Source organism: Lepidochelys olivacea, assembly GCF_965140295.1.
Source record: "Lepidochelys olivacea isolate rLepOli2 genome assembly, chromosome: 9".
Taxonomy (NCBI): domain Eukaryota; kingdom Metazoa; phylum Chordata; order Testudines; family Cheloniidae; genus Lepidochelys; species Lepidochelys olivacea.
Genome location: NC_140419.1, coordinates 32,602,804 through 32,628,916, shown reverse-complemented (window position 1 = coordinate 32,628,916; position 26,113 = coordinate 32,602,804). Strand labels below are relative to the sequence as shown.

The following is a 26,113-nucleotide window of genomic DNA, read 5'->3' as shown; positions in this document are numbered from 1 at the left end:
TAAAATAACTCAGCCTTTTTACATGTGAATTTCATTTTAAGCTTTTCTACTGAACCTCAGATAACCTCTAAGTTTTTAGCTGGCTTTAACACATCTAGATAGTTTCTCAAGTATTTAGTCATTTGGGGCACAAAATGAATTTGAATAAAAAATATTTCTACCAAGTCAGTTCCCTATACTTGATTTAACCGAAGTAAAAACCCACTTTTGCAGATATTAACTCATTCCCAGATAATACACACCTCAGATATTTTTTAAAAGCCAACAATAAGAAAATCAAAGTTTCCAAGATACTACACTGCAATTAAAAATGCAAAACATCAAATAAAATAATTTAATTCCCATAAATTTTCTTTAGACACGATCTGGTTAAGCCAGATTTATAACCTCCTCACCCTCATCAACTACTGTGAACTTTGAATGAAACAACCTCAATTGTAACAGGAGAGACATCTGTTTCTTTTTTTCCGAATCAAATCCTCATCAGGAGTTTCCCAGCTCAAAAGTCTGTTGTGCATTTTTTTAAATCAAATCTTGTTGATTACTTCCATGGATTTAATTATTATTATTTTCATGATTATGATCCCATTACAACTTTATTTGACAAAGCTAAAGCATTAGACAGATTCCTGTCTAAATTAAAACAGTTATGTAGTATTGTTCTTGGTAACATGTGTATTGGAAACAAAACCACAGCGTACTACTGCTCATACTTCAGGCTACTTAAGTATATACACTTATTCCAGGTATCTCAAGTGTACTCACTCCATTTCTTGCGAACATACAATAGTAAAGTCTTTACACACACTGTTCAGATCTAGGCAAGATGTCATTTATTTTATTTTCTTGCCAACCCAAATAAAAAAAACCTAGCATAATGGCAGTTACTACCCCAACAAGCAGACACCAAATGGTGCCACCCACACTCTCACACTGTGCCTCATAATAAACCATAAAGCAGTGGAATGCACTGGCCCCTTTATGAGCAAACAATACCCTGGCTTCATTAGAATACAGCTGACATTTTCAAAGCACAAATACTTCAAGAGAATTATACTAGATAAAAATTATGATAGTGAAATACCATGTAATAAAATACATACATCTTAACCTACTTTTAAGATATATTTCTAAAGATCTAAAAAGAATATTTTCTCCTTTTGCACATTTTTTTAAAGAAATAACAAAAGTGTAAATCATAAAGGGCAAAGTTCGTTATATCAATTTAAAATAGGTATAAGCATTTTGGCTAGTTTTAATGGCATGAGGCCAGATTCAGTATTCCACATTCAATGCTTTAATTAACCAACACCACTTCTGACAACTGAGTTAAGGAAAGAGGAGGTAAAATAATTCCCAAATTTTAATCTATTTGTTTAGACATGTAAATGACAAACTAGGCTAATTCTTTACCCCTCCCCCCCTCCACACTGTAGTTTTCTTGCTTGCAACTTTCAGGAATGTCTTAAAATTTAATATGCTAGGAATTCTTTATTACTTTAAAAAACAGTAGCTGTTCCAAAACACCAAATACTTTCTGAAAAATACTTATACACCAGACAGAAACAAAATGCTCTCTCTTACCTGGACTAAGGAAGCATGCCTCTCACAGCAGTACCAACAACACTCTACAGTCTTTGTTACCATTCAGAGGAAACTTGAGACTGTGCCAGACATGAGCAATCAAACTCAGAACAAGCCCACTTCAAATACTTCGCTAGAATTCCAAAAAGATGCTCAAGATAGATGTCCTATGGTAACTCTAATTGATAAAGATGAAACACTTAACTGCAATAAAACATTTTACAAAGAACTGGCATACCATAATCTGCAGAATGAGCAGCACACTATCATACTCTCCAGCTTTTTAAAGCTCACACTTCTTACTTTTAAAGATTTAAAAATAGTTTTTACTCATGCGGATGTTTTATAATTTACCATTCATTTTGATTCAATTTAAACAGTCATAGCATTACAATCTACAGTATAAAAATCTAAATAGTGAAGCCTGTATATGCAAATTATAAAAGTTGGAATGTTCTTTTGGTTCCAGGCTGCATCAAAAACTTGCTACAGCCTCAGAGCAGGAAGCCTTAACATTTCTTGAAAGCCAAGCAAAAGTAACACAGGAAACTGAAAGAAATCAATTTTTTTTTGTTTCAGGGCCAGATTCTGCAAACACTTGCTTCTTTTTTCCCCTTTTTCATCCCAGAGCATCTTTGCAGACATGGGGAACAGTACAGTATCACCATTCATTCTTGTCCATGGCTTGTTCCTTCACTAAAACCAGTCTGGTCATGTCTCTGCCTACAAGTCCCACAGTCTAGTTGATGGTCAGCTCAGGGTCAGACTGACTTTGGTTGTATTTGTATTATTTTCTTTGGCATCCTCTCATGCGTTTGTCTTCTGAAGCGTCCCCATCATCATAATCTTTTTGACTGTAGTCAGTCCCATATCCTGAGTTCACATCCTGCTCTCTAACTTCTGCAGACCATTGCAATGTCAGTAATTTTACCCACATAAATAGTCCTATAAATTTATGCTCAATAAAATTACTTGTATGTACATGTTTGCAAAATTTGGACTTAATTGCTCAGCTCTGAGCAAATTCTAAACTTTGAATTATCTGCTCAGCTTTCTTATTTATAGAGCTGAGCCTATCATCCTCTGGTCTTAATAGCTTGTTTGATGCTTTGACCAGCAGGTCCATTCCTAATGTCAGTGAAGAATATCCTAGAAATACTATTTTTATTTACAACTTGCTAGGACCCATTGCCCACAGACAGGATCAGAACTATATTGTACAAAGCCCTGTACAAACACAGTCCCCAATCCTGTAATGAACACCATGTATGCTGACCCCAGACGCTGAATGGGGCTCTATGTGGGTGCATAGAGGCAACTGTGGTCCTTGCCTTGAAGACTTAACAATTTATGGTCTCAATCCTGCAATAAGAGGTGCACAGGCAGACCACTGCACCCATGCAGAGTCTCACTGACTTCAGTGGGAATCCATGATACACAAGGGTCCACCTAGAAGCATCTCATTTCTAGGATAAGGGTCCAATGCTTCTAATTACCATTATATTCAAGACAGTTTTACTGAGTTATCTTCATTTCTCCATTTGCTGTTAGAATTCTATCTTCAATACCATTAATTCCAGCTCTAGAATATATGCTTTATGTTGCCACAAGCAGGAAACCCAGTTTGGCAGGCCATCCTCCACGCGCCCAAATAAAAAGCTACAAAGAAAACCAAAAAAAACCTGTGGTTGTTTTAAGCTTAAAGTCCTACATATATTTCCTTTAAAACAATGTTTACAAGCTGCTGTTCCTTTAAATGTCTCTCCTGGATGATTGCTCGGTCAGTTCCTTACATATCTACACATCTTGAAGATGTCTGTCCATTATGTGCAAGGACGAGAAAATTATGGAAAAACTTCACCATCTTTCAGCTGGCATGATTAAAGTTGATGGGCCTGACTAGTTGCCTGACAGAAGCATAGCAACTACTAGAAACAAAACAAATAGGACTGAATGAAGGAAAATTATTCTCTCAGCAAAGCATCTCTTCTTTCCCAGCTGGAAAGCAACTGTATAGGACAAATTATTTTAAGAAGCCACCCTCAGAGTTCAACAGTTGAATAGTCAAGTTCAAAAGTTTGTTCAGCCTGACCTTTCCCCGCACTTCAATTATATGACTGTATCTCTGAATTTATAGTAAGACTGTAGAAAAGCTGCCAGAACTATAAGTGCCTCTGTGGTGCCCCCTCTAGGTAACCTGGGATGGGATTCACAAAGGTATTTAGGCACTTAACACCCACTGATTTCCAGATGATTTTAATGGGAGTTAGGTGCCTAAATACATTTGTGAATCCTACCCTTGGTATCATAGCTCCTGAATCATTCAGAAGGTGGTGGTGGGTTCAAGGAGTGAGCTGGGGCACTAATTGTGGAAAGGCAGAATACCACAACAGTGCTAAAATGCAGGGATGAGTGGAAAGTAATTAGAAGCTAGATAAATACATAAACCAGGTAGGGACTGAACTTCAGAGGCGCCGAGGACCCACAACTCCATTTGCAGTTAATGGAAGCTAGGCTTACTCTGAAAATGAAGTCTGTTACCTACAGAAGATGAAATGAATTTTTTTTTTATTAGAAACAGAAAAGGATCATGGGAGAGACCACCAATTGCAGAGAAAAAATATTTACAGAAAAATATCCTATCCTTAAGATGCCTTTTTTTAGAATTTACTATAGTCTATTTTATAGATTAATGGATTTTAAGACCAAAAGAGACTATTATGTCATCTAATCTGAGCTCCTGAACAACAGATGATGGATTTCATGCAGTGAAATCCCTACATCAAGCTCAAGAACTTGTGGTTGAATTTTTCTCTTCTTTTAACTGCTAATATTTAATGAAGATATTCACCACAAAATGTTATTGCAACATTTATAACAAGAGAATGATTAAACTGACACTTTTAAGAGAACATTTATATTGAATTATGAAACTAATAATTGTTTACTTGTCTCTGTTAGGAACTAATAATTTCTTGTATTTCCATCTCATACAAATATGGGAAAAATATATTAAGAACTAGAGAGGGCTTTTTAACATTTTTTGTTTTACATCCAATTCTAGATTCAGAATAAGCAAGAATGCCATTCTTCCTCTTCTCTAGTGTCCCAGTCAGCTTCCGCAGAATTTAAGCTTTCATTTTAAACTCAGATTATGTTTCCAACCCTATTGGGCACAAAGATAACCTGTTCAATGTGAATACTACACTGCATCTGAAACAATTCCTGTAAAATGGGGGTTGGACTGCCACAATTAATTTCAGTGGGAGCTAACTTTGAAGCCTAATTATCTCAGTGTAAATAGTAACTTTAAGTCTTACTCTTCTGACCATTTTAGCAATGTATTTATACAGTGTGGCTGGATTCTATACAAGTTAGAAATAAAAAGGATTATATTAGGTAATTAATTTATGTATTTTCAACACATATCATGGTACCTAAACATCAAATAATTACATGGAAACCCAGCTCAACCCAGAAGCAGAGAGAAAAGGGCCAGGTTTTCCCGCCATCTCCTAGTCTTATCTGCCATTTTAGTCAACTGAAAACTCATCAGCTTGTAATATCTTGACGCGCTTTACTGAATTTTCTTCATTGACTGGTGCTTGGGGTAACTTCTTGCCTTAACCCATGTTTTGCATGCCCACCACATATCTCATCTTTTCATCTCCTTTGTTCCATCTTCTCATAATGATATCTTTCCTTTCCTCCAACTACCCTCTCTCTCTTCTCCCCTTTCCTTTCCTCTTCCCACCCCTTCATCAGCTCCCTCACCTCGCAACCTTCCCCCAACCAAAAATTATCAATAATTCAGAATATAAACATGTATTTTATTATTAAATAAAAAACCTCAATGTAACAGGATAGCAGAAATCTGCTGATCCACCATGACAACAAGTGTTTGAACCCTGCAGAGAAACTGTCTCTGAATTAATGAGCCATACCTGCCACAAACCTTAATATAAGGTTGATAGGCAGTGACCTTTGGGAGAGAATAACTTCTAGAACTGCCCATGCAAAGGGAAAAAGCTTAGAAAGAGGTTTATGTTTTACTTACAAATAAATGAAGCCAAGCCCAGGGAAGAGGGTAAATTTGGACAATCAATGAGGTTCTCTGTGCTCTGGTGAGAATGAGGAGACACTGAGGCCTGGATCCTCAAAGGTATTTAGGCTCCTAACTTTCACTGATTTCAATGGAAACTAGGAACCTAAATACCTCTGAGAATTTGGGTCTCAGCCTATATATATTTGGTACAAGAAATGGGTTTTGCAGACATGATCTGCACAGAGTGAAAATGAAAAACGTCCTGAAATGGCTAACTGAAAAACAACTGCAGCAACAAGAGCACACAGACCACAGCCTTACCGTAACAAACACAGACTGTGGGCCAACAAAAAGTTGTGGCTGCAACCTAACACGCTTTGTTGCAATACATAAAGAAGCAACAGAGGTTTGCAGCCCAGCAGGCATGAGCAACCATTTCACCCACTTGCTAACTGGGCTGCTTATAAAATACCAATCCTTTAGCAAAAAGCAAGAGTGGAAACTAATCAGAGGTAAACTTAGCCATTCTGAAGCAGGTTGTTATCACAACTCAGTGCAAGAGGGAATCTGCCTTCCAGATTCTGGGTGAGCACACTGCCACAAACTACAAGACCATAAAAAGTGCTGTCTTACAGCAGTGTGGGAGATCTTGGAGGAGAACATACGAATGACCATACTGGGTCAGACCAATGGTCCATCTAGCCCAGTATCCTGTTTTCCAGCAGTGTCAGATGCTTCAGAGAGAATGAAGCATTAATTAAGTGATCCAGTTCCAGCATGTGGCAGTCAGAGATTTAGGGATACCCAAAGCATGGGGTTACATGGCTAATAGCCACTGATGCACCTGTCCTCCATGAATTTATATAATTCTTTTTTGAACTCAGGTATACTTTTGGCCTTACACAACATCCTCTGGCAATGAGTTCCACAGGTTGACTGTGCATAGTATGAAGACGTACTTCCTTATGTTTGTTTTAAACCTGTTGCCTATTAACTTCATTGGGTGACCCCTGGTTTGTGCTATGTGAAGGAGTAAATAATACTTCCCTATTCACTTTCTCCATACCACTCATGATTTTACAGACCTCTATCGTTTTAGTCATTTCTTTTCTAAACTAAACAGTCTGTCTTTGTAATCTCTCATGTGAAAACTGTTCCATGCCCCTAATAATTTTTGCTGCCCTTCTCTATACCTTTACTAATTCTAATGTATCTTGAGATGGAGCGACCAGAACTGCACACAGTATTCAAGGGCTGGGCATACCATGGATTTAGAGAATAGCATTATGATAATTTCTGTCTTATTTATCCCTATCCTAATGGTTCCTAACATTCTATTAGCTATTTCTGTTACCAGATGTTTTCAGAGAACTCTAGATTATGACTCCAAGATCTTTTTCTTAAGTGGTAACAGCTAATTTAGACCCCATCATTTTGTATGTATAGTAGGGGTTATTTTTTTCAAATGTACAGTATTTTGAATTCATCAACATTGACTTTCATCTGCCATTTTGTTGCCCAGTCACTGTTTTGTGACATCCCTTTGTAACTCTTTAGAGTTCGCTTCAAACTTAACTATCTTGAGTAATTTAGTATTGTCTGCAAACTTTGCCACTTAACAGTTTATCCCCCATTAAAGATTATTTATGAATACGTTGAACAGCACAGGTCCCAGTACAGAGTCTTCAGGGACGCTGCTATTTACCTCTTTCCATTCTGAAAATGACCACTTATTCATACCCTTTTAACCAGTTACTGATCCATGAAAGGAACTTCTCTCTTATCCCAGGACTGCTTAGTTTGCTCAAGAGCCCCAGCTGTTTGGACAGGCACTTGAGTTGGAGCACCTCAAGTTAAATAGAAGAGGGCTGGAGTTTCTCCGTTTCACCCACAATCACCTTGGTCTTCTAGAACCAGGACGTATTACCCTTCTGGGCACACAGCAAAGTTGTTTTTGTTTTTAAAACAGGCTTATGGCAAAATTGTGGATTTATAAATAAACATGCGATGATATGTGGCTTTGCTGCTCAAGTTTATGGTGAGGGTGGAAGGTTGCAGATTTCATGCCCAGGAACTCTCCAGGCTGCCTGACTCCACCAGTAGGCAGCTCCTCAGGATGCCAGCTCAAAGCAACTGTAAACTAATGACTTGGGTGAGCAAATAGGTTCTGGGGGTAAATTTGTGTTGATTTGTTTGGGGGGAGGGAGGGTGCTGCAGTGCGGGCCTGTGTGTGTTTGGGGTTATTGCGTGTGCTGGTTGCATTGTGGGGGTGGTTGTGTTTTGTGTCTGAAGGGTTGTGCTGGAGAATTTTGATCAATTTGTGTAGGTGGTGAATAAGGGGTAGGTGTTACGAAGAATGTGTGTGTTTGGGGTTATGATGTGTGATTGTTATGTGGGTGGTTGTGTTGATTTGTTTGGGTATGTGGGTTGCACTGGAGTTTGAAGTGAGTTGTATAAGTGGCAAATCAACCTTTGAAGAACTGTAGCCCTTGGACCAAGTAATCCATGATCTGTGCAGTCTCCTTCCTATCACTGACTCATTACAACCAATTGTTGCCTGCAAATTAGCTGTATATTAAGTATACTGAGTGGCTGGGTTACCTCTGACATCACAGTGGTCTAGGTCTGTTGGCACAGATAGACACATGCTGTACTGTTTGTTTACTGTGTGTACACACACACACACTATACACACATATAGTGGGGTAGTATAGAGTCAGACAGTACAGTTGGAGCAGTAGGGGCTAGTCGAATTTTACTTTTCAGACGGGGAGTATATAATCGAAGAAAGGAATCAATTTTAAAAGAACTGTTTAGAGCTTAGGGGAGATTCTAGATCATATCTAAAGGATATAATTATGAATTCCTTTCCTGATTCACCAGAAAATAGTAAAATAGAAAACTACCTAATTTGTGTTATACCCCTTCCTGAGCAGAAATCTTCTCATAGTCCTGCAGAAGAGACCACTAGCAAACAAAGTTAAAAACATTTAATATATTAATATTCAGGTCTGCTGCCTCTGAAAGTATTGTCACATCAGTTATTCATGTAATAAAAAAATCTGAATGGAGATAAGCAAATCTGGCTCAAATGACCTGAGTGAAATGACTGTGTAATATGAAGAAATGTCAATAGACTGATGCACCTTATTTTTAGTGTTACGTGCTCTGCTAGTTTATACAAATCAATTTTTGTAATGTACAGTTGTAACGTTACACCTCTGAGAAGTCAGCTAGCTTTCCCCTATAGTCTGTTTCTCCATTAAAAATAGACCAGAGCAAGCTGATAAAGTGACCGGTAAGAATCATGAACAGCCACAGGAAAATGGAGAGTAGAAAGAGCCAGTTGGGGAAGGGGCGCTGTCTCCCCAACCAACTTTATAAAAGTGGGATCTTTTCACATGGCAAAGTAAAATCCCCAAACTAGTGTAACAACTCTGACACCTAGCAATAGGGGTTTCAAACCTACTAATGGAAAGAGGATGTTCCCCCTTTCCAGTGGGATCCACAGTTTTGGAAAGTGCCCAGATAAGTCTTTCAAAATGAAATTTTCAGATACAGAAAGCTATTTTAAGTTATTTTTTCTGCTTTTATGGTGCCTCTGTATAAGTTGGGCTTTCAGTAATTAAGAGACCTGTCTTTAAAAGTGGAGGAACTTAAGGAGTTTCAACAAAACCATAACATTTGTGAAGTAACGAGGCTATAGCATGATTTACACAAAATACATGATTGTGGCATGGGGTATAAAGATTTTTATCAATACTTTTTTGGGATGACCTGAATAATTCATTCATGGGTTTGCTATGTGTAAGTAATGCAGCCATTCCAAAGTCATCCTGATAATGGTGTGGTGCAAAGAGTTTATGTATTCACTGTATCTATACACACATTGACCATTAAAGAAAGGGATGGTAGCACTGCCTATTATTAATGCTACCTGACACTTCCCATTAAGACCCGATTTTCAGTTTCTTATAACTTTGCTTGTCTACGGGGGATATACCCTGGAATAGCTATTACTTAACTATCCCATGATAGCACAAACTGGGTACCCAAAAATCAGTAGATTAAACAAACAAACAAACAAAACAAACAAAGTTACAATAAAATGTTAACATACTACATCATCATTGAATACTAACCTGTCCCTGAATAAGTACAGATCTGGCTAAAAGATTCTGGCTTGCTGGCTGGGAAGCCCTCCTCCTCTGATAGAAAGGGTGACTAAATTTCTAAATATCTATCCTCTTTCTCGCACCATTTTGTGTACGTACTTGGTGTGAAAGCTTCTCCACTACAAAGATAGTCCATATTTTACTATATCACAATTTCACAGGAGGAGGCGGTCACGTTTCCAATAATGTGCAATACAAATCTAGCTGCTAAACAAAAAAAAATTTGTCATTCTGTTTAAAATGTAAATCCTATACTGGGCATTAGGTAAGCAGGTCAGGGGATCTCTAGGAAGCTGGCATTTTGTCATAAGATTAATCTCTAATTATGTTCTCCCAAAACCATTTAATTTCTGGGTACAACGACTGTGGCTGCAAATATGTTCCCCTTTCCCTATATGGTCCCTCCAACAATACCTTCCTAGTAGCAAAAATATGATGGATCTTAACTGGAGCCAAATGCCATCTTTTCAGTAATTTATACAAATGTTCATTATGAGCTGCACAAATTGATGATGTATATCTCCTTTCCCCAGATAAAGATCCATTCATTTGGATCAATTTATTTGTTCAAATTCGTCTCCAGTCTTTTCAGCTAGGTTGTTGTTTTCTTAACATCTTTTTCATTCAAAATTATATATGCCTTAGAAATTAAACCTGGTGTTCCTGCTTGCTCCTGGGTCAAATCCTCAAATGTGGTTAAAGATTTAGCTAGCGCTCCCTCATATGCCCAGATTTCAAAATAAAATTTTGACTTAATATTGAAAATATAAGATTTTTATATTTTCATTATTACATACCTCTTGGTATGATTTCAAATCAGGAGTTAAGAACAGCTCTCCAAACTGAGTAATCTCAGCTACTACCCACAACAAGTAGTCACTCTGATATTTCCTAGAGATAAATTCCTGATTATTAAAAAATGTAGCTAAGGGAGAGGAATTTAGAAAATTTGTCCAAAGCTACTAAGGCGGTCTGGATGAATGGGTGACTATTTTTGGTGACCTAAACTTCTTTTTAGCCTAAGAATTACTATGAATAGTTATATCTGAGCTCCAGGCTTGTTCAAATGTTTGGATGTCTTACTGTTAAACCCATCTGATCACATCTTTTAATTGTGATGCATAATAATACTGACTATTCCAAAGGTGGAAAAAGGATTTAGACATTGTGGGTGAACTGTGATACCTAATTAGAAGAGGGAAAAACCAGTGATTTTTAATTATGTCACAGGTAAAACAAACAAGTAATTATACTGATGTGACTTACACTTGTTTATTAATGCATAATGTAGTGAAAAAGGTGAAGGGGTAGAAGAGATAGTTCCATCATTCTGGAAGCAGAATCCTAATGCAAAATGCATTCACCATTAACATGACTTAAACCTTAGTAATATTAAGGCATAAAATTGTCTTTTATTCAGCTATCCATTAGAAAAGTAAATAAAATAGAAATAAAAAGAAACAGTTGGCATTGTATCTGTTTAGTTCTATCCGTAAATTTATGTTAAGGCTATGGTCGTCTTCTTTTGTATGCCATTTGAAAAGCAACAGGCTGAGATTATTATTGAATCTTGATATTCAAAAGACATTCTAATACTTCTGGGATACCTAGGTGGATCCCCCTTATGCCATCCCTGTAAGCATGAATGGGGCAACTGTCTGTGATGTAGGGCATAATTTGTACCTCATCAGTCACTGTTTGGCAATTCTCTTGAACTCATAGGGTCAAGATAAAAATTATACAAAGTCACTTTCCCCCCCAGTTAGTACATTCATGTTGTTCAATCAACTATGTTAATACTCTGCAGTTTAACAGCACCATTTATGAGGATCAAAGTGTTTTACAAAATCACTGAGCCCCAACCCCACTCTCAGAGATCACTTCAACTATTGTATTGCAGTCACCTTTTGAGTGGAACATCCTAGCTGTTCCAAACAATACACAACAGCAGCAGTTTAGGGTCAAACGTAAAGAATACTGTAACCAACTGGAAATGCATGGAATTGGAAGCTGGCAAGGACACTTAATAAAATGCAATGGGATATTTAATCAACACAAGTAGTCATCAGAACCTCTCAAGTCTCCTCTGAATGAAAGCACCTTCACTAGCATAGTACCCCTTAATGCCACATCTGTAACCAGAGGGAAGAGTGTCAATTACTGAATCAGGCCAGGTCTATACTTAAAACTTTTGTTAGTAATGTCGATTAGGGGTGTGACTTTTATTTTAAAAAATAACATTTCTATAATGGCGAAAACACTAGTATAGACATACTGGCAAAATAATGCTTTTGATAGTATAGCTTATACAGGGTCCTCATCCTGTTATGTTCACAGCATACATACAGAGAAGTCAGATAAACAAATGCATTGAAACCTTCCAGCAAGAGAAACACTATCTCTAGAATTCAGAACACCACTACAAGAATCCCAAAAACAGAAACAAAGCAGGCGGCTCCCTAAAGCTCACCCCACCTTACTCTAAGCTAACTGGCTGCAGAAAAGTCTCTGATCACATGCTTTCCTGCAGATCCCCACAGCCTTCAAGCTGGACCAGGAAATTCTTTACAAATTACAGTGACAGCCTACAATTCCAATGCAGTTTTCAATATACCACTCAAACAAAATAAGTATACTGGCAAAAGCATGTTTTTGTCAGTATAACTGTTTACACGAGGGCTTTTGTCAGTAGAGCTATACCAGCAAGCCTTTTCTAGTGTAGTCTAGGCTTAAGTATTTCTAAAAAACTTACCATTTTGGTGTCCTGACTGAAACAATACTTATAACTTCCTTCGAGGTCACTTATCAAAATGCTGACCAGACCTAAGCCAGATTAGTTTGTGAAATCTTACAGGTCCTCAGTGTGTACACTACAAAGTTATGCTGGCATAACTACGCTGCCTAGGAACATGTTAAAAAAAAAAGTCACACTGCCTAGCTGACATAGCTGCATCTACACTGCTAGTATAGCTATGTTGATGAAGAGTGCTTCTGTCAGCTTAGCTAATGTAGTACGGGGTAAGGTGGCTAAGCAATGCCCACAAAAGAAATCCTGTTGGCTTATGCTGGGTCTCCCTTACTGCACTCTTCTGGTATAGCTATATCGGCAAGCATTTGTAGTGTAGACAGCTAAGGATTACAGAATAAGCGTGGTTGCATAAAACACAACACATTAGGCTCCTTTTACAGTGGGGCTAAAACTGCATCAAATCGGTTTTGATCCTTAATGTGGATAAGACTTAGTTGCCTTGTATTTTGTAATTTGGAACCCAACTCCCCAAAACCACCACTTGTGGTCATGTTTTTTCACTGGTTTCCAGTGCAATCCACTAAGCTTATATTATCTTTGTAGCCCTGAATTCTTGAACACAGTTATCAGAGATATCCTATAACCAGTTCTAACAGTTAAGACTAGCTGGAAATTGCTTACAATTTGATTTGAACATTAGTTTGAACTCTCCAAGGCTGGGTCAAGGACTATGATTATTTTTTAAGGACTTATGATCTGTTCCCTTTGACTCTATGCTAGAGCCCAAGTCTGTGAATCTTCATGGCATGATGAAAGATGCATTTATTTTGATTAACATCTGATTAACATGATTTGATTTTGTGATTTTTTTTTTTTTTTGGTAATTAAAAACATCAAGCTGCCATAGTAGCAGACACTATAGATCAGGGGTGGGCAAACTTTTTGGCCCGAGGGCCACATCTGGGTATGGAAATTGTATGGCAGGCCATGAATGCTCAAGAAATTGGGGGTGGGGAGGGGGTGAGGGCTGGCTGGGGGTGTGGGCTCTGGGGTGGGGTCAAAAATGAGGAGTTCAGGGTGCAGGAGTGGGCTCTGGGCTGGGGCAGGGGGTTGGGGTGTGGGTGTGAGGGCTGCAGCTGGCAGGGCTGGTTCTTGGGTACAGGAGGGTAGGACTGAGGGGTTCGGAGGGCAGGAGGGGGTTCAGGGGTGGGGTAGGGAATTGGGACAGTGGAGGGGGTCAGGGGCACAGGCTCCGGACGGTGCTTACCTCAAGCAGCTCCCAGAAGCAGCAGCATGTCCCTCCTTTGGCTCTTACACGGAGGCACGGCCAGGTGGCTCTGGGCGCTGCCCCGTCTACATGCACCGCCCCCACAGCTCCGATCGGCCTTGATTCACGGCCGACGGGAGCTGCAGGGGCAGCGTGCAGAGGCCCCTGGCTGCCTCTACACTTAGGAGCTGGAGGGGGGACATGCTGCTGCTTCCGGGAGCTGTGTGGAGCCATTGCATGTGTGAAGTGGGGCAAGCCCAAGACCCTGCTCCCGTAGTTTGCCCACCCCTATTATCAATATTAGTCAGATTTAGTAATAAAAACATTTGAAGTTGGAAAACAGTTATTTCCAAAAGCATCCCCCTGGGATCTTAGTCTGCTTGGATTTCCTAAACTGCTGTGATTATATGTTTTATACACACACATGCAGGGCCACATGCTGTCCTAATATGGGAAAAACCACAGAGAATCTAGGAAACTACCCAAATTTCCAGTGACAGTTTCCTCCAAATCATTCTCTTGGGAATGGCAGGCTTTGCTCTTCACAGGATAGAAGATTATGTTCCATAAGACTACAGCTCTTTGGCCATCCTGTAGAGGAGACTTGGACAACTCACTTGGTTCCCCAGGCCCAATGGCAACATGACCCCCTAAAAGCCAGTACTCTCCTCCTTGCAGATTTCCTTCACAATGTGTCACGTTTCACTATCCTCCCTATAGCAGAGGGCAGAGTATTACTGTCATGCTGAGAGGTACTGGTGACTGCATGGATCACAAGCTTCACTGATATTGATGGGGCTGAATACACCCTTCAATTCTCATGACTGAGGATAAAACAAAAGAGGTGTGAGACCCTGCCCAGGAATTTTGAACTGAGCGGGTGGAGGGGCTTTACTGAGTATTGTTTGGGCAAGGGTGTGTGTGCCCAAGTGTGAAGGACTGCAGAACACAGAGAACCAAAGAGTGAGGCAAACAGCCTGAAGCAGCAGCAGCAAGTATTCTGGGGAAGAGATTTTTTGGGTCAGGGTGCAGGCTGAAAAGAAGCTTGTTGGTGTCATGAGCAAAAGAAGCTGTTATCTGCTATTTGATTCCTTCTGTGTTCAGAGACAAAGAACTTGGCAAAAAATTGTTTTTAAATAACCAAAACTGCATCACAAACGCCTCATTATCACAAATTTATCTTCTTAACTGGACCAACTTACTAGACACTGATTTTTTGACTAGCCACTGAGATAAAAAAAAAGTGGTAGAAGTGGTGGAAGAAAAGAAGAGGGGGGAAAATATGGATCAGGCCTGCTGTTGGAGCAAGAAATTGAGATTGGATAGGCAAGTTGAATAATCACCTGCACTACAGCTGACCTAACACTCAACACCTGAAAAACCAAAGCCAAGACAGAGCAGATAAAAATGTGGCAATCTGAGTCACTCACTCAACACAAAACCCCTCATTGCAGACGGTGGGAGGTGATACATTCATATTTTTATGAACATGTTGATTTATAGTCATTTTGCAAGTGCTTCAGTTAAAAATTCTATCAGGGTTAAGAAGTTTAAAAGTTCAGTCATAGAATATTAGGATTGGAAGAGACATCAGGAGGTCATCTAGTCCAATCCCCTGCTCAAAGCAGGACCAACACCAGCTAAATCATCCCAGTCAAGGCTTTGTCAAGCCGGGCCTTAAAAACCTCTAAGATTGGAGATTCTACAGCCTCCCTAGGTAACCCATTCCAGTGCTTCACTACCCTCCTAGTGAAATAGTGTTTCCTAATATCCAACCTAGATCTCCCCCACTGCAACTTGAGACCATTGCTTCTTGTTCTGTCATCTAACACCACTGAGAACAGCCTAGCTCCATCCTCTTTGGAACCCCGCTTTAGGTTGTTGGTGACACTGGGCACTACACTAGGTAACTCGGGAGGGTGGAAGACCACAAGTGTCGATGAAGCCCTCTTGCTTTATGCCCAGATAAACAAGGCCCCTTTGCTCCTTGAACTTTTTGTGACCCTGCATAACTATGAAGAAGCTAGCACATAAACAGACAGGTTTGCACATGGCTCGCCAGCCAAGGCCAGTTTCGGCCTGGGAAACAAATAAATAAAGCAAAAATGTTTAGCAAAAATCAGTAACAAATAGACTCAAATAAGGCAAGGCTCGGGCAATGCTACTCAGGAAAAACATAACTGGCTGCTTTAGCTGATTGGCTATGGTATTGTATGGGGCAACAAATAATTAATTGCATAAGCTTATATAATAAAATAAGCAAAAGTATAAAATATATACTAAAATCTGTATGCGCTGCTGCAGAATTTGAGACAGCTCAGTCTCCCTGCGCCCTATTTGAAGCTTCAAATAAATCTCTCTGCTTCTCCACCCCATTGTGGTCATTGGCGCGACGCACGCCGGGCAACGAACCCAGCTGTTGCTTGCCTCGGGCACTCTGTGCCGGCAACAGTACTTGGCGTCCCTGGGTGGGCTTCGAGGCCGCTATTTAGCCTTGTCCGGACTCCTCCAGGTGGTCGACGGATTGCGGCGACAACTGATGGCCAGCGCGCACCTGTGAGTTCATCGGGAGGCCTCGGAGACACGATTTGCTCGACCCTGGAGGGCACAATGGTGCAACGCGCCCCTATAGTGGAGAAGCAACTGTAGGTGACGGTGAGGAACCGGTCCTTTGGAAAAGGTAGGAACAGTCCAGTGGTCTGGACTTTCTCTTTTAAGACCTGGGGACGCCCAGTGTCATCTGGGAATATGGGACAGGGACAGAGTACTACAGGCAGGGCACAGTGCACACCCCTAGAATGCATTCTAGCAAACTGGAAAGTGTTTGAATCGAATCCAATAACAAAAAGCAAATTAAAAAAGTTTTGTACAGTAGACTGGCCTCAATATCGGCTAGAAGACCAGGAACGGTGGCCACCGGGAAAGTCAGTCAATTATAATACAATCCTCCAATTAGTTCTGTTTTGTCAGCAAACAGGTAAATGGAATAAACATCTGTATGCACAAGCGTTTATAGCTTTAAAAAATAGAACAGACATTCTACAAAGCTGTAATTTGACTCCAACAGGACTGGTAGTAGCTAATGTTAGCCCCCAGAACCCCCACAATGTTGTAATGGCAGATTCGGTGTCCCCTTTGGCCCCCACACCGCCACCTTATAAGGGTAGGATGCCTCGCATTCCAGAGATTGCCCCCTCAGCGGGACTCTATCCTTTGATTATCGAGACTGTTGTGGCTTGCCCAGGGGCAGACGGACGCCTGGTCACCACCATGCAAGTTTACACCCATGTGCCATTCAATCCAATAGACTTAGCAGCTTTTAAAACACAGGCTGGGGAATTCTCCCCGAACCCAAGCCGGTTTATTTCAGTCTTTAAGGGGTGCCTCAGTAGTCACAAGCCGAATTGGGATGACTGTAATATCCTCCAGAGAACCCTGCTGTCTGAGGTAGAGCGGAATCAGGTTACAGCTAAGGCAAGGGGAGCGTCGGCTTTCAAGCAAAAAAAAGAAAGCTGTCAAGTCCCTACCCCAAGCACTCGTAAACGTCTCAGGGCTTTTCTGGGTATGGCAGGCTTTTGCAGGATCTGAATCCCAGAGTTTGGACTATGGGCTAAACCGTTATAGGACTGTGTCAAGGGAACGGATCATGACCCCTTTCACTGGTCCCCAGAAGCCGACAGGGCATTTAAAATCCTAAAAAAAAAAAGCTGATGGAAGCTCCAGCCCTGGGTCTGCCAGATCTCTCTAAGCCATTTCAACTGGATATGCATAAACAAAAAGGGGTGGCCCTGGGAGTGCTAACCCAGTTGTCAGGGACCTGGAAACGTCCCGTGGCTTATTTTTCTAAGCAACTGGATCAGGTTGCAAAGGGTTGGCCAGCATGTTTACAGGCGATCGCAGCTATTGCCCTAGTACTTAAAAAAGCCAAGAAGCTAACATTGGGTTATGCAAATCTATACTCCCCCATATGGTCCGAGCCCTGCTATACATCAAGGGTGGGCTCTGGCTCACCCAGGCTCAGATTGCTCAGTATCAGGCTAAGCTGCTAGAGAACCCCAAAGTCACCCTATCTTGCCCCACCCTTATCCCAGCCACCCTCTTGCCAGAAACAGAGGAACAAAAACACAACTGTTTAGAAATCATAGATGCCCAATACTCCAGCTGCCAGGACTTAAAGGATCAGCTGCTCCCAAATGCAAATTATGAGTGGTACACTGATGTCATGGCAGCATTGTCATAGAGGGGCAAAGGAGGGTGGGTTATGCTGTCGTGACCCTCCATGATACCACAGAGGCCGAGAGGTTACCCACCGGGACCTCTGCCCAGCTGGCTGAGCTTGTAGCCCTGACCAGTGCGCTCGAACTCTCAAAGGGAAAGCGCGTCAACATTTTCACCAATTCAAAGTATGCTTTTGGGGTGCTGCATGCTCACGCTGGCCTGTAAAAGCAAAGGGGAATGCTAACAGCCCAAGGCTCCCCAGTCAAATATGGGCCCCAAATTCTCCAGCTCCTGGAAGCCGTACAACTCCCCTCAGAAGTAGCTGTGGTGCACTATAAAGCCCATCAAAGAAAAAATCAAGACGTGGCCAGGGGCAATGCCAGGGCGGACAGAGAAGCCAAGCATGCCACCACCTTGACTCCACCAGAAGCTGAGGATGCCCACATGCATACCCTTATCCCATCAGTGGGGGAGCGTTCAACCCCTCAGTACTCTTAAAAAACACACACACACACAAAAAAAACCCACTAGTTAAACTCGGTCTTCAAAAAAAAAAAAAAAAAAATGGCTTCATTTTCCAGAAAAAAAAAAATCCTCCTACCAAAGGGCCTGATCCGGCCAGTACTGCAGCAGCTACACCAAACCACTCACGCCGGCAAAGAGGCCCTTAGCCAGCTAATGGAAAAATACTTCTTGACTTCTGGACTCCGACCCCTGGCTACCCAAATACAAGCTGACTGTTTAGTCTGCCAAAAGAATAAACCTCGGCCAGGACATCCAGTAACACCAGCTACCCTGGAACCCACTCCAGGCCCCGCACTAGTGTGGCAAATAGATTTTACTGAGTTTCCCCAAACTCAACGGTTCAAATATCTACTTATCTTAATGCACCGATTCAGCAGATGGCCTGAAGCCTTCCCATGTCGTAATTGCACTACCAAAACAGTAGCCCTCAAGTTTGTTAGGGAAATTATTCCCCGCTTCAAACTCCTCCAATAAATGAAATCTAATAATGGGACGCACTTCACAACAAAAATAGTTCAAAACATCTCAGATGCCTTACAGATCCCTTGGAAACTCCATACACCCTGGAAACCGCAGGCCAGTGGTATAATGCAACGCACCAATCAAATCCTTAAGCGACACCTCTCAAAAGTGTGCCAAGAAGCCTCCCTGCAATGGCCCGATGCTCTGCCCCTTGTCCTGCTCTGCGTCCGCGCTCTCCCGAAGGGTAAATTAGAACTTAGTCCCTCTAAAATTATGTTTGAAAGGCATGGCCTATAAATGGGACACCGGTTCTAGCAAAAAAGTAAAACATGGGGTGTGGTTTTTTCATCTCAGTACATGTGCTCTCTGTCCGCTGTTCTCTCTTCTCTCCACAGGTACACTAAAGACTTCCAGCCTCTTCCCTTAAATAACCCTGTCCACTTCTTGCAGCCAGGTGACTCCGTGCTTGTGCATACCTGAAAAAACAAGCCTCTCCAAAAAAAAGTGGAAGGGACCCCACACCGTTCTGCTGGTTTCCCACACAGCGGCAAAGGTCAAGGAACACAAAAACTGGATCCATTACTCTCGTCTGAAGGTGGTGCCTAGTCCTCCACCAGCAGAACATCCAGCCCATCACCACATCACCCTCCAACAATCTTGAACTCAAATTATTGTTTAAAAAAACATAAGCACCGGGGGGGAGGGGGGGAAAGCGGGGCTACAAGGGCATATAAACCATGAGGTCCCTCATAGTGGGTGTCATTTGCCTGGTATTCCCCATTTATCTCTCTCAAAAAAAAAAATGGTTAAAAACCTGTTAATTTAAATGTAAATACCTATAAGGCCCTTAAAATCGCCTTTGCCGGGGAATTTAATCTTTCCAACTGCTGGATATGTTCCCAGATCCCCTACCACACAGCCAGCTTCTGTTGGAGGGCAACCCCCCCGCAACCGGTCAGACCTCTGTAACAGGTAAATAAAAGCAAATGCCACTCAGTTGCAAACACAGCCCACCTTAACAAAAAACTGTGCTAAAAAGGCCAGTTTAGCAGCAACACTAATCCCTAGAAACCCTACTGGAATGCAACCCATGCCCCCAAACCCATCCAGCTACGCTCCGTCCCCATGGGCCTCCTTTGTTATCGCCAAAAAGCCGCTGCTAACCATACCTGGTTTGCTGGTAATAGCATCTTTCAGTATTATTTGTTCCCGTCCGCAAATACCACTATTCCTCTGCGTAATAGTGCTGGCCAAGACACAGGCAAAGGGCTTCAATATTACACCCCCTTAGAAGCCACAGCCAACAAATTGGGCCACAATGGCAAGGTAGCCAATGAACAGTCCTTTTATGTCTGTGGTAACTCAGCCTATAAATGGCTACCCCACTACTGGCACGGAAGCTGTTATTTGGGGTATCTTACGCCTCCCCTTCGGGTCATGGCCCACCTCCCATCAGGCCGGCACCAGCGGTCCCTGTATGCCACCCACAAACCCATTAATAAAAAAAAATAGATTTGGTATAATCCTTCTCCCAGCATATAAAGTGGGTAAACTGGCCAAGCTCTATCGCCAGCTCTCTGTATTCCTCACCAAGTTCGCCAATAATACCTTGGCCATAAAAAGAAGCCTCAACACAAAACTTTATTAACTCCAGTTGTTGTCCCTGCAAAACTGCCAAGCCCTAGATTACCTTTTGGCTGCACAGGGCAAAGTGTGTGCCCTAATTAAAAATAAATGCTGTACGTATGTCCCAAAAAATTCACAAAATATTAACAAGCACAACCTGTCAGCCAAACAGGTTTTATTTTAACCAATAAAAAGCCCAAGGAAGAGTGCCCACTATCTTTAACTCACTCTGGGGATAGCTGCCCGACCTGGGGGAAGGCATTGTTCGTCTCCTGGTCACAGGTGCTGTGTTGCATATTATCATTCTCCTCTTGCTTGCCTGTTGTAAAGCACTTATATACAAAATATGTGCCTCCCGCTCCACAAAAACCCCATTATATCCTCTTGTTAAAAATTCTAACTCCTCAGCACTTAATCACTTATTATCCAAAAAATATAAAAAAAACTCAGTTGCAAGCTTATTAAGTATTCTCAAAGGAGGGAGTTGTTGGTGACACTGGGCACTACACTAGGTAACTCGGGAGGGTGGAAGACCACAAGTGTCGAAGCCCTCTTGCTCTAGGCCCAGATAAACTAAGGCCCCTTTGCTCCTTCAACTTTCTGTGACCCTGCATAACTATGAAGAAGCTAGCACACAAACAGACAGGTTTGCACACGGCTCGCCAGCCAAGGCCAGATTCGACCTGGGAAACAAATAAATAAGGCAAAAATGTTTAGCAAAAACCAGTAACAAATAGACTCAAATAAGGCAAGGCTCGGGCAACGCTACTGAGGAAAAACACAACTGGCTGCTTTAGCTGATTGGCTATGGTATTGTACGGAGCAACAAATAATTAATTGCATAAGCTTATATAATAAAATAAGCAAAAATATATACTAAAATCTGCATGCGCTGCTGCAGGATTTAAGACAGCTCAGTCTCCCTGCGCCCTATTTGAAGTTTCAAATAAATCTCTCTGCTTCTCCACCCCGTTGTCGTCATTGGCGCAATGGACATGGGGCAACGAACCCAGCTGTTGCTTGCCTCGGGCACTCTGTGCTGGCAACAAGGTAATTGAAGGCTGCGATCAAATCCACCCTCACTCTTCTCTTTTGCAGACTAAATAAGCCCAGTTCCCTCAGCCTCTCCTCATAAGTCATGTGCCCCTGCCCCCTAATCATTTTCGTTGCCCTCAGCTGGACTCTCTCCAATTTGTCCACATCCCTTCTGTAAGTGTGGGGACCAAAACTGGACACAATACTCCAGGTGTGACCTCACCAGTGCCGACGAGAGGGGGATAATCACTTCCCTTGATCTGCTGGCAATGCTCCTACTAATACAGCCAATATGCCATTGGTCTTCTTGGCAACAAGGGCACACTGCTGACTCTCATCCAGCTTCTTGTCCATTGTAATCCCCAGGTCCTTTTCTGCAGAACTGCTGCGAAGCCAGTCGGTCCCCAGCATGTACTGATGCATGGGATTCTTCCTTCCTAAGTGCAGAACTCTGCACTTGTCCTTGTTGAGCCTTATCAGATTTCTTTTGGCCCAATCCTCCAATTTGTCTAGGTCACGCTGGACCTTATCTCTACCCTCCATCGTATCTACCACTCCCCCCAGCTTAGTGTCATCTGCGAACTTGCTGAGGGTGCAATTAATCCCATCCCCCAGATCATTAATAAAGATGTTGAATAAAACCGGCCCCAGGACCAACCCCTGGGACACTCCACTTGATACCAGCTGCCAACTAGATATCGAGTCGTTGATCACTATCCATTGAGCCCGACAATCTAGCAAGCTTTCTATACACCTTATAGTTCATTCATCCAATCCATACTTTTTAAACTTGCTGGCAAGAATACTGTGGGAGACCGTATCAAAAGCTTTGCTACAGTCAAGATATATCACAGCCACTGTTTTCCCCTATCCACAGAGCCAGTTATCTCATCATAGAAGACAATCAGGTTGGTCAGGCATGACTTGCCCTTGGTGAATCCACGTGGACTGTTCCTGATCACCTTCCTCTCCTCCAAGTGCTTCAAAATGGATTCTTTGAGAACCTGCTCCATGATTTTGCCGGGGACTGAAGTGAGGATGACCAGTCTGTAGTTCCCCGGGTTCTTTCTTCCCTTTTTTAAATATGGGCACTATATTTGCCTTTTTCTAATCATCCAGGACCTCCTCTGATTGCCACAAATTTTCAAAGATAATGGCCAATGGCTCTGCAATCACATCAGCCAACTCCCTCAGCACCCTTGGATGCATTAGATCTGGACCCAGGGACTTGTGCATGCCCAGCTTTTCTAAATAGTCCTTAACCTGTTCTTTCACCACTGAGGGCTTCTCACCTACTCCCCATGCTGTGTTGCTCAGTGCAGCAGTCTGGGAGATGCCTTTGTCTGTGGAAAAAAAAGCACTGAGTCCTTCAGCTTTTTCCGCATCATCTGTCACTACGTTGCCTCCCCCATTCAGTAAGGGTCCCACACTTTCCCTGATCATCTTCTTGTTGCTAACATACCTGTAGAAACCATTCTTGTTACCCTTCACTTCCCTTGCTAGCTGCAACTCCAGTTTTGCCTTGAGCTTCCAGATTACATCCCTGCATGCTCTAGCAATATTTTTATACTCCTCCCTAGTCATCTGTCCAAATTTCCACTTCTTATAAACTTCCTTTTTGAGTTTAAACTCACAGAAGATTTTCCTGTTAAGCCAAGCTGGTCACCTGCCATATTTGTTATTCTTTCTGTACTTCGGGATGGTTTGTTCCTGTGCCCTCAATAAGGTTTCTTTAAAATACAGCCAGATCTCCTAACCTCCTTGCCCCCTCATGTTAGCCTCCCAGGGGATCCTGACCATCAGTCCTGCAAAATTATTGGATAATCTGTGCTCTGCTGTACTATTCCCCCTCAACAGATGTCTGGGGAGTGAAGTCCCTCATCACTATCAAGTCCTGTGTTTTGGATGACTGTTAGTTGTTTAAAAAAAAAAAAAAAAAAAACTACATCCACCTCTTCATCCTGGTTAGATGGTCTATAGTAGACCCTTACCTTGACACCAACCATTTTTTATCCCTTTTATTCTTACCCAGAGACTTTCAGCCCTGCCTGTTCTATCTAAACCTTGGTATAAACATATACATCTTTGATATACAAGGCAACACCTCCTCCCTTTTTTCCCTGCCTGTCTCTTCCTGACAAAGCTACACCCTTCTGTATCAACATTCCAGTCACGTGAATTATCCTGCCAAGTTTCTGTGAAGTCAATTGTTGTAATTGTGATTATTCACTAGTATTTCTAGTTCCAGTTTATTTCCCATACTTCTTGCATTACTATATAGACATCTAAGACGTTAATTAAATTTCCCCTCTATATCCCCTTTTGTCTTTGCTGTGATTGCTCCTGTTCCCTCGCCCCCAAATTCTGACCCTTCACCCAGGTCTCCATGTTTTGCATTTACCTGTGGGCTTTTGTCTCCTGTCCCCATCAAACCTAGTTTAAAGCCTCTCTCATTAAGTTAGCCAGTCTGTATCTAAAGATACTCTTCCCCATCCTTGATAGGCAGAGCCTCTGCTCAGCAGTCCTTCTCAGAATACCATCCCCCAGTCAAGGTCAAGAAAGCCAAAACCCTCCTGGAAAAACCATCCATGCAGTCATGCATTTACCTTCAGAATGTGTTTGTCTCTGCCTGGGCCCCAACCCTTGATGGGAAGGATTGATGAGAACACCTTCTGCGTCCCCAACTCTTTCACCCTCACTCCCAGAGCCCTGTACCCACTTCTGATCTGCTCACCTTGCAGTATCATTAGTACCCATATGGATAAGCAGCATGGGGAAATAGTCAAAAGGCCTGATGATCCTCGGCAATCCTTCCATAACACCTCAGATATGGGCCCCTGGCAGGCAGCACACATCCCAGGATGCCAGGTCAGCCCAGCAGATTGACGCATCTGTCCCCCTTCAAAGGGGATCCCTGACCACCATCACCCTTTGTTTACTCTTGAGAGTGGTGGCTGCAATCCTCCCAGCGTTGGGGGTATTGGCTTCTTCTCCTCCTTCTCCTTTAAGGGAGATTTCTCATCCTTCATTGTCAGGGCAGCATACCAGTTTCTCTCTATGGATGGTGCATAGGGAGCAAGGATGGAGCACTGCCCACTACCAGAAGTTACCAGAAGCCAGTTTCCTTCCTATGAAAGAGTAGTTTTCGTCCTCCCCTGGTGGTGGTACTGCAGTCCTCGCCAGCTGGATTACTTCTTCCACCTTGGAGGTCTCCATATGCAGGTTTTCAATGAGTTCCCTGCATGTGTGGATGCTCCTCAGCCTAGCCACCTCTTCCTGTAGCTCTCCCATCTGCTTCCACCTCTCACACAGGATGGTCTGCCTCGCCTGGCTTTCTAAGATTGGGAAATGCAGGCCACAATCTCTGCAAATCCACACCAGGACCTGGGTAGATGAATCCATGGTTGGTTCTTTTTCTGGACACAAGTGCAGGTAGAGAAGCCAGGACAAATGATGGCACTAGTGATGCAGCCTTTCCTAACCATGCTGATTTTATCCTTTCATCCTCCTATAAACTCCCTCTGCTATCCTCTTGTTCTTAAACTTAAAAATATCAACTTTTTGGCCTACAAAAAACTTCCCATTTCTATATCTAATCAATAAATTAATTTTGTAAACTTACTGGAATTAGGTTTATGTCTGAGTTCTGTTTTTGAGATCAGTCTACCAAGAGAAAACTACCTTGTTTGAATTTTATAATGGTTTAGAAAAAATTTAACCTATGTGTTAGGTGTTCTTTTAGTGAAAGAGATATTCAAAAACACGAAGACACGGGGGGAAATAAAAAGAGAAAAAAGTTACTCATCTAAAAATACAGAAAATATTTTTACTATGATATACTCATTCTCCTAGGCACTGGATCTAGACATTCTTCCTCTGTGTTTTCATGAACCTCTAAAGAGAGAACGTGTACTAGCTGCTTAAGTAGAATGCAGATTTTGAGAGAGAGAGAGAGAAACATTTGGGATGAAAGGAACAATATAAATAGGTCTCTTTCATCACTTACTTATTATTTCACCAATAACCATGATCAGAAAAGTTTTCCTGAATTTTGATTAATACAAAAGATTATGATTAAAAACCCACTTTGTTAACCTTTGAGCAAAACATCCTTCTTTTGAGTTTTAAAACAAAGTGAAACTCCAAAACAACAATCCAAATCAACCTCAAGGCCTCAAAGAGAATCCTAATAAAGAGGAAAGTTTTTGACAGCTGACAATGCAAAAACATTTAGCAAACAAATCTCCCCACCAACATTAACGCCAATGATATGTGCATCAGCACCCAGCCCGGCCGCAGCCCCAACCTCAGCAGTAAAGGGGGGCGGGAGGTAAAAAGTTTGGGGATCATTGACCTAAGCTTACCATCCCATGACAACCTAGGTAGGCCTACCTTCTGCAGATGCCCCAGCAGGGGGTCTGAGTTTA

General features: G+C 41.9%; 1 protein-coding gene across 8 annotated transcripts in view; it reads right to left on the bottom strand.

The window, feature by feature from the left end:
- TFDP2 (transcription factor Dp-2) overlaps positions 1-26,113 on the bottom strand; it is a 167,192-nt gene that overhangs the window by 95,691 nt on the left and 45,388 nt on the right. The window contains exon 1 of one of the 8 annotated variants that reach the window (XM_084639461.1): positions 1,585-1,658. The exons of the other annotated variants lie outside the window; for them this stretch is intronic. The gene's annotated coding sequence lies outside the window, so the exon portion shown is untranslated. Of the gene's footprint in view, positions 1-1,584; positions 1,659-26,113 lie in introns of those variants that run through there. 8 annotated transcript variants of the gene reach the window in all.